At 45.5% G+C, this 15,092-nt stretch overlaps 1 protein-coding gene across 2 annotated transcripts in view; it reads left to right on the top strand.

Moving 5' to 3' along the window:
* The window catches only part of CMYA5 (cardiomyopathy associated 5), a 538,811-nt gene that overhangs the window by 479,592 nt on the left and 44,127 nt on the right, over window positions 1–15,092 (top strand). The gene's annotated exons all lie outside the window — the stretch shown is intronic.

Genomic DNA, 15,092 nt, shown 5'->3' with positions numbered 1-15,092 from the left:
ACAAACCAAATATTTATGGGGCATCATCAATAGGTGCCCATAATTGTAATGATAAAATCCGAAAAAAATTAAACATTAGAATAATGAAGATAGAAAAAATAATGTCACAGGTCCTGTGGCTGTCTGGTCACAAATACTGCTGTAAATTCGACCAGGGCCCCCAAACAATAAAAAATGAGGTATTTATAGGGCATCACAAATGGGTGCCCATAATTGTAATAACAAATTCCCAAATTAAAAAAAAAAAAAATTATGAAAAAACAAAGGAGTAGTGATGGATTTATGTAGGTGGTCTCAAATAATGATGTAAAATAGGCCAGGGCCCACAAAGATGTCAAACCAAGTATTTATGGGGCATCATAAATAGGTGCCCATAACTGTGATAGTAAAATCCGAAAAAAAAAAATATTAAACCAGAGAATAATGAAGATAGAAAAAATACTGTCACAGGTCCTATGGCTATCTGGTCACGAATACTGTTGTAAAGTCGGCCAGGGCCCACAAAAATTAAAAATGAAGTATTTATGGAGCATCACCAATGGGTGCCCATAATTGTAATGACAAAATTCCAAATAAATATATGAAGTAACAAAGTAGTAAAGATAGAAAAAATACTGTCACAGGTCTTTAAGCTGTCTGGACAGCAAGACATAACAAAATTAAGCTAAGGTAATAGTAAGACTATTCAAACGTAGATGAGCAGTTGAAGCACAGTCACAGTGCGTAAGGTGTCGCCCAGGGGCGGCACCTTGGGTCCCAGACATACGTCCGGGACATGCAGTAGGGCTGTTACTAGAATGCTCAAAACATGATTAGACAAAAGGCAACATATGCAAGACAATAATTAAGAAAATAAAGCAAAAAAGGCTACATGAGATAGAGTGATTCGAACTAGTTAAGCTCAACGGCTGTCAACATGTGGAAATGTAAAAAAACAGTATCCAAATGTTCAGAACATCTTTCACAAATTACTCTGAGCATCATATAGAGTAGCCAATGCAATCAAAAAGTAATAATTAGAGCACAGGGCAAAGAGACCCCTATGTATGAAAACATGTTAAAGTATACAACTCAAGCACAGAAAGAACAGTAGTTTTTTTACATTTCCACATGTTGACAGCCGTTGAGCTTAACTAGTTCGAATCACTCTATCTCATGTAGCCTTTTTTGCTTTATTTTCTTAATTATTGTCTGGCATATGTTGCCTTTTGTCTAATCATGTTTTGAGCATTCTAGTAACAGCCCTAGTGCATGTCCCGGACGTATGTCTGGGACTCAAGGTGCCGCCCCTGGGCGACACCTTACGCACTGTGACTGTGCTTCAACTGCTCATCTACGTTTGAATAGTCTTACTATTACCTTAGCTTAATTTTGTTATGTCTTGCTGTCCAGACAGCTTAAAGACCTGTGACAGTATTTTTTCTATCTTTACTACTTTGTTACTTCATATATTTATTTGGAATTTTGTCATTACAATTATGGGCACCCATTGGTGATGCTCCATAAATACTTCATTTTTAATTTTTGTGGGCCCTGGCCGACTTTACAACAGTATTCGTGACCAGATAGCCATAGGACCTGTGACAGTATTTTTTCTATCTTCATTATTCTCTGGTTTAATTTTTTTTTTTTTTTTCGGATTTTACTATCACAGTTATGGGCACCTATTTATGATGCCCCATAAATACTTGGTTTGACATCTTTGTGGGCCCTGGCCTATTTTACATCATTATTTGTGACCACCTACATAAATCCATCACCACTACTTTGTTTTTTCCTATTTTTTTTTTTTTTTAATTTGGGAATTTGTTATTACAATTATGGGCACCCATTTGTGATGCCCTATAAATACCTCATTTTTTATTTTTTGGGGGCCCTGGTCGAATTTACAGCAGTATTTGTGACCAGACAGCCACAGGACCTGTGACAGTATTTTTTCTATCTTCATTATTCTAATGTTTAATTTTTTTCGGATTTTATCATTACAATTATGGGCACCTATTGATGATGCCCCATAAATATTTGGTTTGTCATTTTTGTGGGCCCTGGCCGATTTTACATCATTAATTGTGACCACCTGCATCTCACAGAAACAAGGTGGTCACATGCTAAACAAAAGAACCGTTGCCTAGACAACGGCTTCACACTGCAGTCTGTGTCACTGCCCTGCAGCTGCACAGTGGAGGATCGTTTCTCTCTGTGTATTACAAGGTAAGAATCTGATCACAATCCTTCTCTTTGACCAAGTATGAGTGTAAAACACAGTATCTAATTGGATCTTTTATGATCCACAGATTGGTTTCCTTGTAAGCACGAGTGGATTTTCTCCATGCCTTTGTGCATAATGTCATTTACAACCCACTGCTGAGTGGGCATGAACGCAGGACGTTCTGTTTTTCACCACTGACCACACCAATGAGGTAAATCCACATCTATTCTTCTTTGGTTTCATTTATTTACCTTATAAACCACTTAAGGCATTTTTCTTTTTTCTTTTTTGCTATTGATATTTACCCATGACGTAACATCTACTGATTGGTATGTTTCCTTTCATTCATTTTTTTCAATGTATGTTTCGTTTGAATTGTCACCATTATATGAATTTATGTCACATACTTGCATTTGTTATGTTATATACTTGCTTGCTGGACTTATATAATTAGACTCGCCCTGATGAAGGAAATAATTTCCGAAATGCATTGGCTTTTTTAGTCTAATACATGTGGATTGTGGCAACTGCTTCCTCACTAAGGATTATTAGTGATAGCTTTTTGCTTGAACTACTATGGATAAATCATTTTTGATATGAATCAGAAAGACTCATCTTCCTTCCTCCCTACTGACAGGCACGGTCCAGAATCCATTGGTCAGGTCTATTGCAGTGAATACTTGTGACCCTTGAATCTGGGCCAGCCCTTGGTCAATGTAGGGCAGAGGCCATCGGGAAGTATGGACGCGTTTGTTGAGCTTCCTAGGGTCGGCACAGAGTCTCCACTGGCTGTTTGGCTTCAATATTCCCAGCACCAGATTATTGAAAGTGCTGTGGACTGGACGGATTATTCCCCGGGACTCAAGGTTCTTAATTATTTCAGTAAGGGACTCCATGGATGCGAGAGGCAAGCGATATTGCTTCACAAACACTGGAGTCATGCCAGGGTCCGTGGGAATTGTTGTCGTGTGGATGTCGGTGCGACCACAGTCATATGAGTCTACCGCAAAGAGATCTTGGAAATCCAAGAAAACTTGTTTCAACTCTTGCTTCTGTTCCAGAGTCACACAGGCATCAGCTAGGTTGACCCTCTCTTCCACCATCTGCCTGAAGCCTGGAAAGACTTCTGGTTTGGCTATCTCAGCGGCCTCCTCCAGCTGGGTGGAGAAGTCCCTGGTCAGAGTGCTGATTTGGACTGGAGGCTTCAGGTGGGCAAGGCAGCCCTCATGGACCTGGAAAATCACCTCATCCCTCTTGAAGTCACAAGTCACATCTTCCTTACCATAAGGGCAAGAAGTGTACACCAGGAAGTTCCCCCATGCCGGGTGAAAATCCTGTCTGGTGTTGTGTTGTCATCGCTGTCACTGTCAAAACAGTCCTTGGGGATCGGTCCTAACAGTTCATTCCCTAAATCAATGGAAAAATGTCGGTCATCAATCGCCATTCCGATAATGGTGCCTGCGGCTAGAGTAATACTCTTTAAGTCGCTGTTATCCACCTCTATTGGAATGGTGTCATGTTCTATGTTGACTAATGGTGTTGGGTTTACCCCCAACCCTTGCTGTTGGAGAAAAGCATTTAGATGTATATAAGCATCAGGGTTTTTCAATTTTTGTCCTCTTTTAACTTTCACTTCCAGGGAGAATTGTCGGGTCCTTTCTGGGATGGTGACTTCCTCTTTGATCTGAATTTCAACTGCATAAGGTAGCAATTGAGCTGACCTAAATGCTTTTTTTAGATCATCAAAGCCCATCGGATTATCTGCTAATCGGGACCAGGCTTTGAAGTTTATTAGGTCCAAACTAATGGCAGAGCGATTGAGAATGTCACTGCCTAAGTAAAAGGCGGCAGTGACGTCTCGCACGACCCAACAATTATGGACTATGCTCTTGTTGCCAATGGAGATTTTGTGCATACACCTGCTTGGCAGGAGATGTTTTGAATTGGGTGCTTCCAGGTCCATTTCCCATTTGTCTATCAGTTTGAATGTGGGAATGGTTGGATCTTTTGGGAGTTGAAGAAACATGGCTTCGCTGATGAAGCTCTTACCGTTGTTCACACACACTCGGGCGAGAACAGAGTCCTTCCCCTCATTTAACTGAACAGGGATGAACAACTGATCTCCAATTTGCTGAATATCAGCCAGGCTCTGAGCTGATTTCACATCTTTCTGGACTATAGGAGTGGGAGTTTCTGATTGTGGATTAGTAAAGAATTTCAGGGTGTTTCCTTCCAGTGTGGAATACCACCTTAAACTGGAAGGAAGGTTGATTTTCAGAAATAGAGAGGACCCCCCATCACCAGTCTGTTGTCCTACTGCTATTACTGTCACGTCTGGAATTTGGTTGTTCTGGAAGTGAAATTATACTTGGTCAGATATTTGTTCAACCATGTGGCAGGTGCTGTTTAAACTAACATGGTTGACATTCTGTTTTAATTTTATTGGTCGGCTAGTCTGGGTCCAGAGGATCTTGTTTACGCAATCTATTAGGGGTGACAGCCTTCTCAGGAGGTCATTCCCTAGTAAACAAGGGGTGCCCTCTGGAGTCACTACTATGACCGGTTGTTTCACCTTGTGTCGCCCAATTTTGTTGTCCAAATCTGCAGTCCCCTCGACAGGAATTTCCTTCCCGTCAAAGTTCTGCAGTTGTCCAGGAAGAGAGGTGAGAGGAATACGGTAATTCTCCCCCCTTCCTGCATTTAGTTCATCAAAGGCCCTTTTGGACAGAAGGGTAGCTTGGGATCCAGTGTCCACCAGTGCCAAAATTGTACCCTGCCCCTGTACTTGTACCGGGGCATAGTATCTTCCCTCCTTCTCCTCAAGGGGGCACAGATAATGCACATTTTTGGACAACTGGTGGGCTAATTTTCTGGTTTTGGACATTGCTAGCGCAGAGATTTGGGCATAATTCTGTGAAGAGCCTGGGGAATCTGAAAGAAAAAGTTGGCAACTGGAAATGGTTTCGGGTTCTGGGCCGCCCCCCCCTTTTTGGAGGCAGTCATCAGGATGGGTTTGACCCATGGGATTTTGGTATTGTCGGTTCTGGGATGAGATGATGGGCGGCGGTAGCTCAGTCTCCACATCTCCCCAGTCTGAATTGGCATCCCTTGGGACCCATTTTTCCTTGGGAGGAGTTCCCCCATCTCTGAAGGAGAAGATCCTTTTCCCAGGATCTTCTGAGGATCCCCCTCCCTCAAATTGGAAGACCTGTACCTCCTCCACAAAGTGGATCTGTTTGGGTCCTTTGTTTGTCCTACCCCCCCTCTGCTCTTTGGGAGGCAGGCTTTCAGGGGCAGGAGATTTTGTTTCCGGTTCCTGGTTTTCCAGGGGCTGTTTACAAGTTGGGAAGGAAGCGTCCTCCAAGGCTTTACACCCCCCTTCCCCTTGTGCCTCCTCCCTGGGAACCGGTGGGTTATCGGGGTGCTGCCCCCGTCATTGTTCTGGAGCACCAGGTCCAGAGTTTGGGGCATTCTGCGGTGGCATGCACATCTGAGGGTTCTGTTGAGCCCTCAGTATGTGACCCAGATCTCGTGCCATATTTTGGACCTGGCGCTCAAGTTGTGAAACCCGCTCAGGCTGATACGGGGCTCTATTTTCTCCCCTGGGCTGATCCCGGGAAGGGTAGCTATCCCTTCTCTGGTAATTCCCCGGATTGGGAAGATTTGGGTACCCCTCCACCCTTGGCCTCCCCTCTCCCAGATTAGGTTGTCTGGGCTCAGGGAATTGGGGAAAGAAAGATGGATGATTTTGGGGTTGGAAATTGGGTGGATACCTGGGGAAAAAGTTCTGCCCAGGATTTGGTGAATTTCTGCCCTCCTGGGGGACGTTAGGAGGGACGTTCCCTGGGTCAGGTGCTTGGCTGAATCCCCCCCCTTGGGCTGGAGGAGTCCACACATAACCCAGGATGGGTCGGTTTCCCTTGTAGCGGGGACTTACATAATCAGGGGAGCGAGGGACCCCATTTGTGGGACTACCTCCTTGGCTCCCTGTCTGTGACTGGCCCGAGGGCCTTCTGGGCTTGGCATTATTAGGTGCAGGTAGGTTTTTAGGCCCTCCCATCTCCAAATCCAAAAACGCGGGTGACCTTTACCTCTGCCACCTTGGCAGCAGCAGGGGTGCTGTTGGTTTTGGGGTTTTTCTGCGCATTATTTTTATTTTCGATGGGCTTCTGCACCTCATAGATCCGGGTAGCCTGTTCAATGACCCAGTCTAAAGATCTTTTCTCATGAAAATCTCTCACGAGCTGGGTCACTATGTATTTGGGTAAGGCATGGAAAAACGTATTGATAAATTCTCTGCTATCCGTGCGCACCCTTCTGGTGGTCTGTGCAAAAGCACGCTTTAATTCTTGCACAAACTCTTGTGGGGCCTGATCCTCACCACATTGCAAATTGTAGGATGCCTTGCGAGCCTCTTGAGGATTTCTGTGCACAGAAAAATGTTTCAAGATGGCCGCCCTGTATGTGGACCACCTTGAATGGTTTTGATCCTCCAGCCCTGCAAAGAAACTGGAGTATTCTGGTGAGAAGGTCCATTTGACGTACTGGATGCAGCTACTGCTGTCCTTCAAATGGAAAGTCTCCATCATTTTCTCATAGAGCTCCAAGTGTTCCCAAACAGAATACTTGGCGTTCTTATGATAAGGCGTGATGACACTCCTTATTGCCTTTATTTGTTTCAATGGGTCCTTTAGCAAGGCCCTTTTTGCCTTATTGGCCTTTTTGGTTCGGGTAAACCTGGTCCATTCATCCTCTGACTCAGAAGCACTGCTCCCAGAGGTGCCCGTCTGATCTTCCAGGTTTTCCCAGATTCTGCGAGCCTGGGAATGGCTGGCAGAATGTGGGGACCTGGTCTCCTTTGTCCTGTAATGCTCAGAGGAGTCTTCAGATCCCTCCTTGCTGCCAGGATTTGATGGGTCCCCCCCCCCACACTGACCTAACTGGGCAGAGGTTTTCAGGATGCCTTTAATGGGCCTACTCTCCTGGGGTTCCCCACTAAATTGCACTGTGCTTGGGTGTCCATACCCGGAAGCCCGCCCATCCATTCCTGGGAGGTACTGGCCTATGAGCCCCATACTTCTAGCTGGATAGTAATCTGCCATCCCCGTGGCCCTGGGCTCATGTGCGCGAGGAGACATGGGGGTGGCAGAGTCCAGAGACTGGGCGAGATGAAGGCCTCTGGTACTAGGGCTCCTGAGGTTATGCTCAGGAGTTTCTCTTTCCCAGCGAACCTCATCTCTATCCGCCCCTGTTCCCTGTTTCAAAGCAAGAGCCTGCGCTTTCAGTTCCTCAGTTAAGGCCTTACTAGACTCTATCAGTCTCTCCTGCATCGCTACCTTTTGCTGGAGCCTATCATTGTGCTGGCAGAGAGCCTCATTCTCTCTCTGTGCCTCCTGATTGGTCCTGGAGTACTGGGCCAGTCTCTGCTCAGGAGGATTACCTCCTGAGTCCCATCCCTACTGGCCTGCTCCTTTCTTGCCAGAGCCTCCTCCGCCCTCCTGGTGTGCTCTAACAGGTTCTGGTGTTCTTTTTGGAGGTCACCCAGTCCCTGGAGGGCCAGGTGATTTTCTTCCATTTTCCTTTTTAAGTGGCAGACATCCTGGCCTAAGGTATCCCTTTCCTGATAAGAGCCTGCATCTGTGCCGCCAGGTCGTCCCTTTGCCTTTGGAAGGCACCAGCTTTCTGGCGCTCCTGGTCAAACTTTGCCTGGGTATCCAGGTCTTTCAAAATCAGTTTATTGCTCTCTGCCTTCTCCCTATCTAGGTGGCTTTGCAGGGTGACTACCTGCTCAGCACATGCCCTATTGAAGTCTAACTGTTGCTCCAGCTTTTTCTGGCTCTGCAGTAGGGAGTCCAAACCTTCTTGGTACTCCTTCTGCAAGGCCAGAAATCTGGTATCCTGGTCAGCCTTTTCCTGTTGCAGCACATCCATATCCTCCTTTATTTTAGTGATGTACTGTCTGCTGTCATTTTCTGACTCCTGGCTCCTGAGCAGCCTCTGCTCAGAAGAGTCCAGATCAGATTGGGGCTTCTCTAACGCCATCTGTTTCCTATTTGCCAGATCTTGGCCTTCAGCACATTTGTACTGCATGGCTCCCATATAAAGGTACAAATATGCCGCTATCCTGGCAATTTTATTATGTTCATCTTTGGTTTTAGGGGCCATATGTAGTTCACTCAGGGCCACATGTAGGGGACCCTGATCTCTCCATATATCTGACCCTGTTTCAGTGACCTGTTGCGCGATTGCCTGCAACCAGACCGTTTGGTCCTGATGAGTCCACTCACCTCTCACAAATAGCTTATGTAAGAAGTGCTCTCTGGCTATTTTGATGTCTACCAGTGTCGTCATTCTGGAATTTGAGTTCCTTCCTGACTTACAGAAGTTTGTATTTTATTTTTGCAAAACAGACCGTTTCCTTATAGCGTTCCTTTGAGGAGTGCTTTACAGCGTAACACGGCGTGGTGATCTGACGGGATTTATGTCTCCTGTCAGTTAGCACACTGTATTAATCTGCACAAGTGATAGATCTAACTCAGAATCTCCGGCTACGAGCCCCCACTTTGTTAAGCGGCTTCACTTCAACACTACAGCTAAGTCAATGCCTAGTCTGGGATGCTGAGGAAAACCCTTATTGATGTATTTTTATGTCCGGTTCAGTAGTCTGGATGACAACCCTTGTATAACACCCCCCTCTTAGAATCCCCCTGACCCCACTGAGCCAAGAAGTAGGTTTGTTTTGCAAATTAAAAGGTTTATTTGAAAAATTAACAAGATATATATATCACACTTTTATAATAAATGAATATCTGATAGTACACTGAGACATATGATGTGGATCCACAATGGGTAATGTTACAGTGGTACACTTGATTACTTAGGAGTAGTATAGAGGATGAGGTAGCTGAAAATGCTTGATGGTTTCAAGGAAATGCAAGGTGGAATAAAATGCAGTACAGCAAATAAACTTGATATGATTTCAACCAACAACAATGTAATCACTTTTTCTCTGGCAATTCACCCCCCCCCCCATGCAATGTAAGAAATGGAAGGAGATGGAAAGAGGAGCACACAGTTCTCAGGAATGCAATCAAATACAATACGAAATTCAATTCCCCCCAAGCAAGCTTAGACGAAACAGGTAGAAGTTTGAAACACAGGCCCAAAATGCTTTGAAATGTGTGATGGCAACGGATGGGAAAATGTGCTAACTGATTTTAATTCCCTCTAGAGATTCAGGGTAAGTGAGAGATGCTTGTTGGTATTAGTTCAGGCTCACTTTAGCAATGCTCTATGAGTTATTACCAGGTTGCAAAAGGATTTTAACAAAGGAAAGAATGGAGCTGCTATTTTGACAAGTGGAGAAATTGAGGCAAATCGCAAATCGCAGTAAATTTCGCGAGTGCGTAAATCGCGATTGCCGTAAAAGTATCAGGAGTAGGTTCTCGGCTTCCTGGAAAGCTTAGATTCTAAGCTTTCAGAGGAAAGTTAAATCTCGTTCCTAGGACAAACGGTTCCAGAGATACGGACAATTTAATAAAGGTAGATTTTCGGATTTAAAGTAAAACTCAAATGACAGGTGACAGCTTGCAGCTTTAGAATGACAGATGACACGATTTCTAGGAGGCAGTTCTACTTAGGTTAAAATAGCTTGAATTAGATTATTTTAACTAAGAGATTGGTTCTGCGCAGTTCTGCTAGGTACTCACAATATAAATTTGAAATAGGCCTCGTCACGGATCTGGTCAACTGGAATGGACTTCGGCGGTTCTGCTCACAGCGTCTGGGTCAGCTCTGCTCTGCTGGTCTAGCCTCTCTGGATACAGCAGCCTCTGGTTCTGGATACTGCTCTGCTTTCCGGTCCGGATCAAGTGGATTCTGGATGTAACACTGCTTTCTGGGCACTGGCAAGAGTTCTTGGCAAAGAATTCAGACAGCTCGCCTGGCTGTGGAATAGTTTGCAAATGATTTTAAGGATGCTGAGGCCTGCTGACAAATACTTTTGCTTGCAGTGGGGCCTTCTTGGTTCAAAGTTCTGTAGTCTCTGTTTAGCTTGGAAGTCTAAGTGTTGGATCTCTGGATGTGAAGTCGTCGGTCAGCACGCTCCGCAGCAAATGGAATTGAATCTCTCTACCTGTCCCAGCAGTCTCTTTTTATGTGTTTTGGAAGTGGGTGTGTGCGTGGCATAACTGAGCCTGCCCCTCTCTACTTGTCATTGGCCCAATTCTCCCCTCTCCCATGATTGGGGGAAGGAAATGGATTGTCATCATGATGAGGTCTGTTTATGGGTCAGAGGATCCTCCCCTGGTCAATTTGCCCACAAATCTATATTTGATTCAAATACATATTTCCCAGATACACAATTTGTTGAAATTACATGTACACATTATATATTCCTTATGGTCCATGCTTGTCCGCCTCTGATCTTCATGGGGGCTTGCATTCAAAAATGACACCATTTTGCGCTTTTTGACTGGTTTACCGATATCGGACATTTACCAAAAATTACACACATGTGTGCAAGGAGTATGGACATTAATTGATGAAGTGTCAGACTTTTAACATGCAGACATTTGGAGTAAGACCCTATTTTCCGCTAGCAACCCCCCAGCATACACCACAGGGTCCTAACACCTCTTAAAACGTGCACAGAAAAATCACAAGAATAATGATATTACTTATATAATTCTGACAAGTCCGCACTATGAGTTATCTATCTTTTTAAAATTATCCTCTGGCCCAGATGGGTGTGGTTTAGGTTCCAAAGCACATGGGGGAAGCTTCTGTCTGCCCCCGCCTCCAGCTCGGGTGGCTCCCAGAGGCACTTCTCCTCCCACTTCTCCCAAGAGGAAGCCACTTTATGTCCCCCCCAATATATTATTTGCCTGAGTCCAGGACAAGGCTTTGTGCAACCTCCTGCAGGTGCCCCTCCCCTAATCGAAACAGAGAGGTGTCAACTCCTTTTGGTGGGGAAGCAGGATGCAGCTAGGCCTGGCAAGAGTGGCTGAGCAGGTTTCTCCTGTCGGGGGTAGTTGTCAGGCAGAATTCAGCTAAATGTCACTTTAGTTCCCAGTTTAAATCAAACTTACAATTTTTACATATACATTAAATAATTACTTCCTTCAAGTCATTTCAGAATATAGTTTTACATTGTATCCACCTCTTAGCAAGTCTTTCCTTGGCCTGGTTTGGGTTCCTCTGCTCAGTTTTACACAAAAGTCTGGTGGTTTTAAAACGCCGGCTTTCTGATAGTGGTGGGTACCGGTATTGCATCCATTTTTGGGATCTGTCTTGAATTACTGCATTTCAATGGAGTGGTATTTTGCTTGATAGTATAGGACCCTTGCTTAACATTGTTTTGATGGCATCCTTACAGTAGAGTGGTGATGTGGAACCCCCCACAAGAAGGTTGTATCTTTGGAGTGGTCTTGTGCCAACTGCGCAGTTCTCCTGGATTCTGGCGTGAATGTGGGCGGCGACAGCTCATGCCCACATCTACCCAGTCTAAGGATTCAACATGGGTCAAAACCCTTGACAGTGGCAGAAATACCTCAGGACATTTTTACTCCACCTCACCCCCAAACACGTAGTTGGGCAATGCGTTAATGCAGTGTACATGGTATTACCGCAGCATTTTACTGCACCGTCCAACTTATGAGGCCCAATGTTTTAAAGATGGGCTGGTGGCATTGTATATTTTTCTTTCGTGTTTTTATCTTTTTGCATATGCACTTTTGCATTTTACCGCATAATGCCATAAAGAGTAGCATATGCTTTAAAGTGGCCGCGCCACAATATTTGTGCCTGTTCTTTGGCCATTTTGTACCGTGGCCCTCTTTCTGCCCTTTTCCATCCTGAATTGCCACATATGGAAAGCCCTTTCCCATGCAAAGATGCTGCTTTCCCTGGCAAAGTGCAGGCCTGTGTGTGTGTGGCAAGATGTGGGAGCTGGAACTGTCTGGTCCCAACCACATCGGAGCCACAGAGTGTCAGTTTCTGGGCACAATGTTTGGCCAGTAGCTGTCCATGATTGCCACATAGGAACCTGTGTCGGAATTGCGCTAGGTCACTTGTAATAGACTATTGGATTCTGTCAATAACACAAAAAGAAAATAAGCATTGCTTAAATAAGCTTCAATCACAATTTAATTAGCAAACTGAGAAACAGCAGCCACCATGTCTTTCGACCACCACAGGTCTTCCTCAAGGGTAACTATTTGAAGCACACAGGAATTTCAAATATCATATGTAATCAAATGGAATGTAAATATTCAAGAAAGAATATGAGGAAGATAATTATTTAAAAAAATCTTTTTTAAACATTTTTTATTTAATATTGTTATGGGCCAAAAATTAATTTCGACCTTTCAACATACAATACATATATTTAGTTAAAAAATAAATAAATAAAATCATTTCTTTTTTCCTTTTACAAGTACAATATCATCTTTGTGTTACATTTGACAATATAATTGATAATACAAATATTATTTCATACTTAAAATTACATCTCATTTTTAGGACTATCCAATTCGTTCATTCCCATTTGGTTGCAATTTGACAGCCATTAAGGGGCCGATTCATAGAACAAACGTGCGCTGAAAATCCCAGCGCAAGCAGGCGCAAGATGGCGCAAGCGTGAGAAAGCAAGTGCACGCGCACGCGTGCGATTCAAGGAAGGCGCTGCGTGTGTATACCACTGGTTGTGCGCCAAATCCGTGAGTGGCGCACGCGGGCACACACGTCATCAAACGGCGTGTGCTACGCGCACAGCGAAAGCGCACATATCGTGGCGCACACAACAAAAGTGGGCGGAACAGTGGCCTAACACACGGAATGGGGAATAACGTGTGAAAAAGAAGGCGTAACTGGCGAAGTACTGCAGGGAACTACACGGAACGCCCACACGCACGCGAACAACCCGTATTCATAGATTCAAATACGGGAAACCTGCGCACGACAAAAGATGCGCATAGGCGCTAACGCGTCCACCATAGGAAGGCAGACGGAAGCGTCCCCGCGCACAGTCTAAAAGTGCGCGCAAACAACAAACACGTATATACAACTATGATGAATGCCCCATTTGTCGCAGCACTCCGCAGGAGGAGGGGAATAGCCAGGTCATGCATTTATTCACCCCGGACAAGCCTTTTTGGGATGCCTGACGACCAGGTCTACGGCCGGTATAGGTTTCCACCTCGTATCATCCTAGACCTGGTCAGGGAGTGGGAAGATGACCTTACATCCCCCACCCTCTGCTCCCAAGCATTGAGCCCCTTGGAGAAGGTGCTCAGTGTCCTGCATTATTTGGCCACTGGGTCATTTCAGCGGACTACTGCCATAGTGGGGGGGGTCAGGCCACGCAGTTACGCTGCCTACACCAGGTCTTGGCAATCATGACAGCGTGCCCCTCAGTCCGCAGGCACATATACATGCCCAGAAAACCCGCAGAAAGGCAGGCCGTTGTCCAGGACTTTTACAAGATGGGCACACTTCCCCAAAGTGTTTGGTGCAATAGATTGCACCCATGTGGCCCTACGTCCACCTAGGGCCATGGAGCACATCTACCGAAACCGCAAGCACTGGCATTCCATCAACGTGCAGGTGGTATGCAATGCAAAGGGAATCATCACCTCTGTCTATGCAAACTACCCTGGCTCCCCCCATGACAGTTTCATAAACAGAATGTCCCCCCTGAGCCGGGCCCTGGAAGGTGGGCAGCATGGTGACACATGGCTCCTAGGTGAGTACAAATGCCTGTGCACATGCATGCATGTCACACACACCCACGCAAATACACAAACCCCAATAATCACAACCATCATCACCTCTCCAGGGGACAGTGCCTACCCTCTGAGCAACCACATGATGACGCCAATCCGGAACCCCACCACACCACCCCAGGTAAGATACAACGCTGCCCATATTGCAACCAGGGCCATAGTGGAGCGCACATTCGGAGTGCTCAAGTCACGCTTCCTCTGCCTTGACCGCTCTGGCGGGCAGCTACTCTATGCACCCCCAGTAGTGTGCAGGATCATTGTGGCAGCATGTGTCCTGCACAATGTTGCAACACGGCAGGGCGTACCGGCGGACATGGTGGTGCCCCCACATCCCCAACCACAGGCACAGGCGCTGCCCATGGAAGGGGACAGGGCACGTGGCGAGGAAGCCTGGACCGATCTTGTGGCCACATTTGTCACCTAAACTCCCACCCCTGCGGAGTGCACACAGGCCTGACACATAGCAGGTGACAATCGATGATGACAAAGAGACAGTCAACTGTCACAACCTTACCACCCTGAGAATGTTGCCATGGAAGTGCCACATTGCGTGCATCCCTAGCTACTTAAAAATAAGCAATCCTGTGTGACCAAAAGGCACACATGCAAGGTGTGAATCACACAGACCTGCAAAACAGGCCATGACTATCACTGGTATGTCACCCAAACCCTCCCAAACCACAACATGACATGGCAAGCAATAGCTATACACCAACACAGTACCAATAAGGTACACATTGATATGTGAAAAATGTAAAGTGGCATCAGACAATGATGCCTGACATGGAATCAGATGAAATGACTGACCAACAACCTCCCACCCAAAAGAAGACATACCAAAATTCATTCCAACAGTTGTAGTTGTAACATAACAATGAATGCCTGTCTACATGCACATTGTGCATTGCAAAATCAACACTACAGCTTCTGTGTGCCGTGCCCACCTCCTGCAACACACTGCTCAGCGCACACCATAGTGAACAGCCATTGTGTGTGACGCACACCCCGAGCATCACATCCAAGCGCCAAACTACATCAAAAGGAAATCACGCATGTACAGGATCCACAATTGGTCATAGATCATGTGCTGCAGGGACACA

This window comes from Ambystoma mexicanum, chromosome 6p, assembly GCF_040938575.1.
Source record: "Ambystoma mexicanum isolate Mex_15411 chromosome 6p, UKY_AmexF1_1, whole genome shotgun sequence".
Lineage (NCBI taxonomy): Eukaryota > Metazoa > Chordata > Amphibia > Caudata > Ambystomatidae > Ambystoma > Ambystoma mexicanum.
This window is presented reverse-complemented; position numbering and strand designations above follow the sequence as displayed.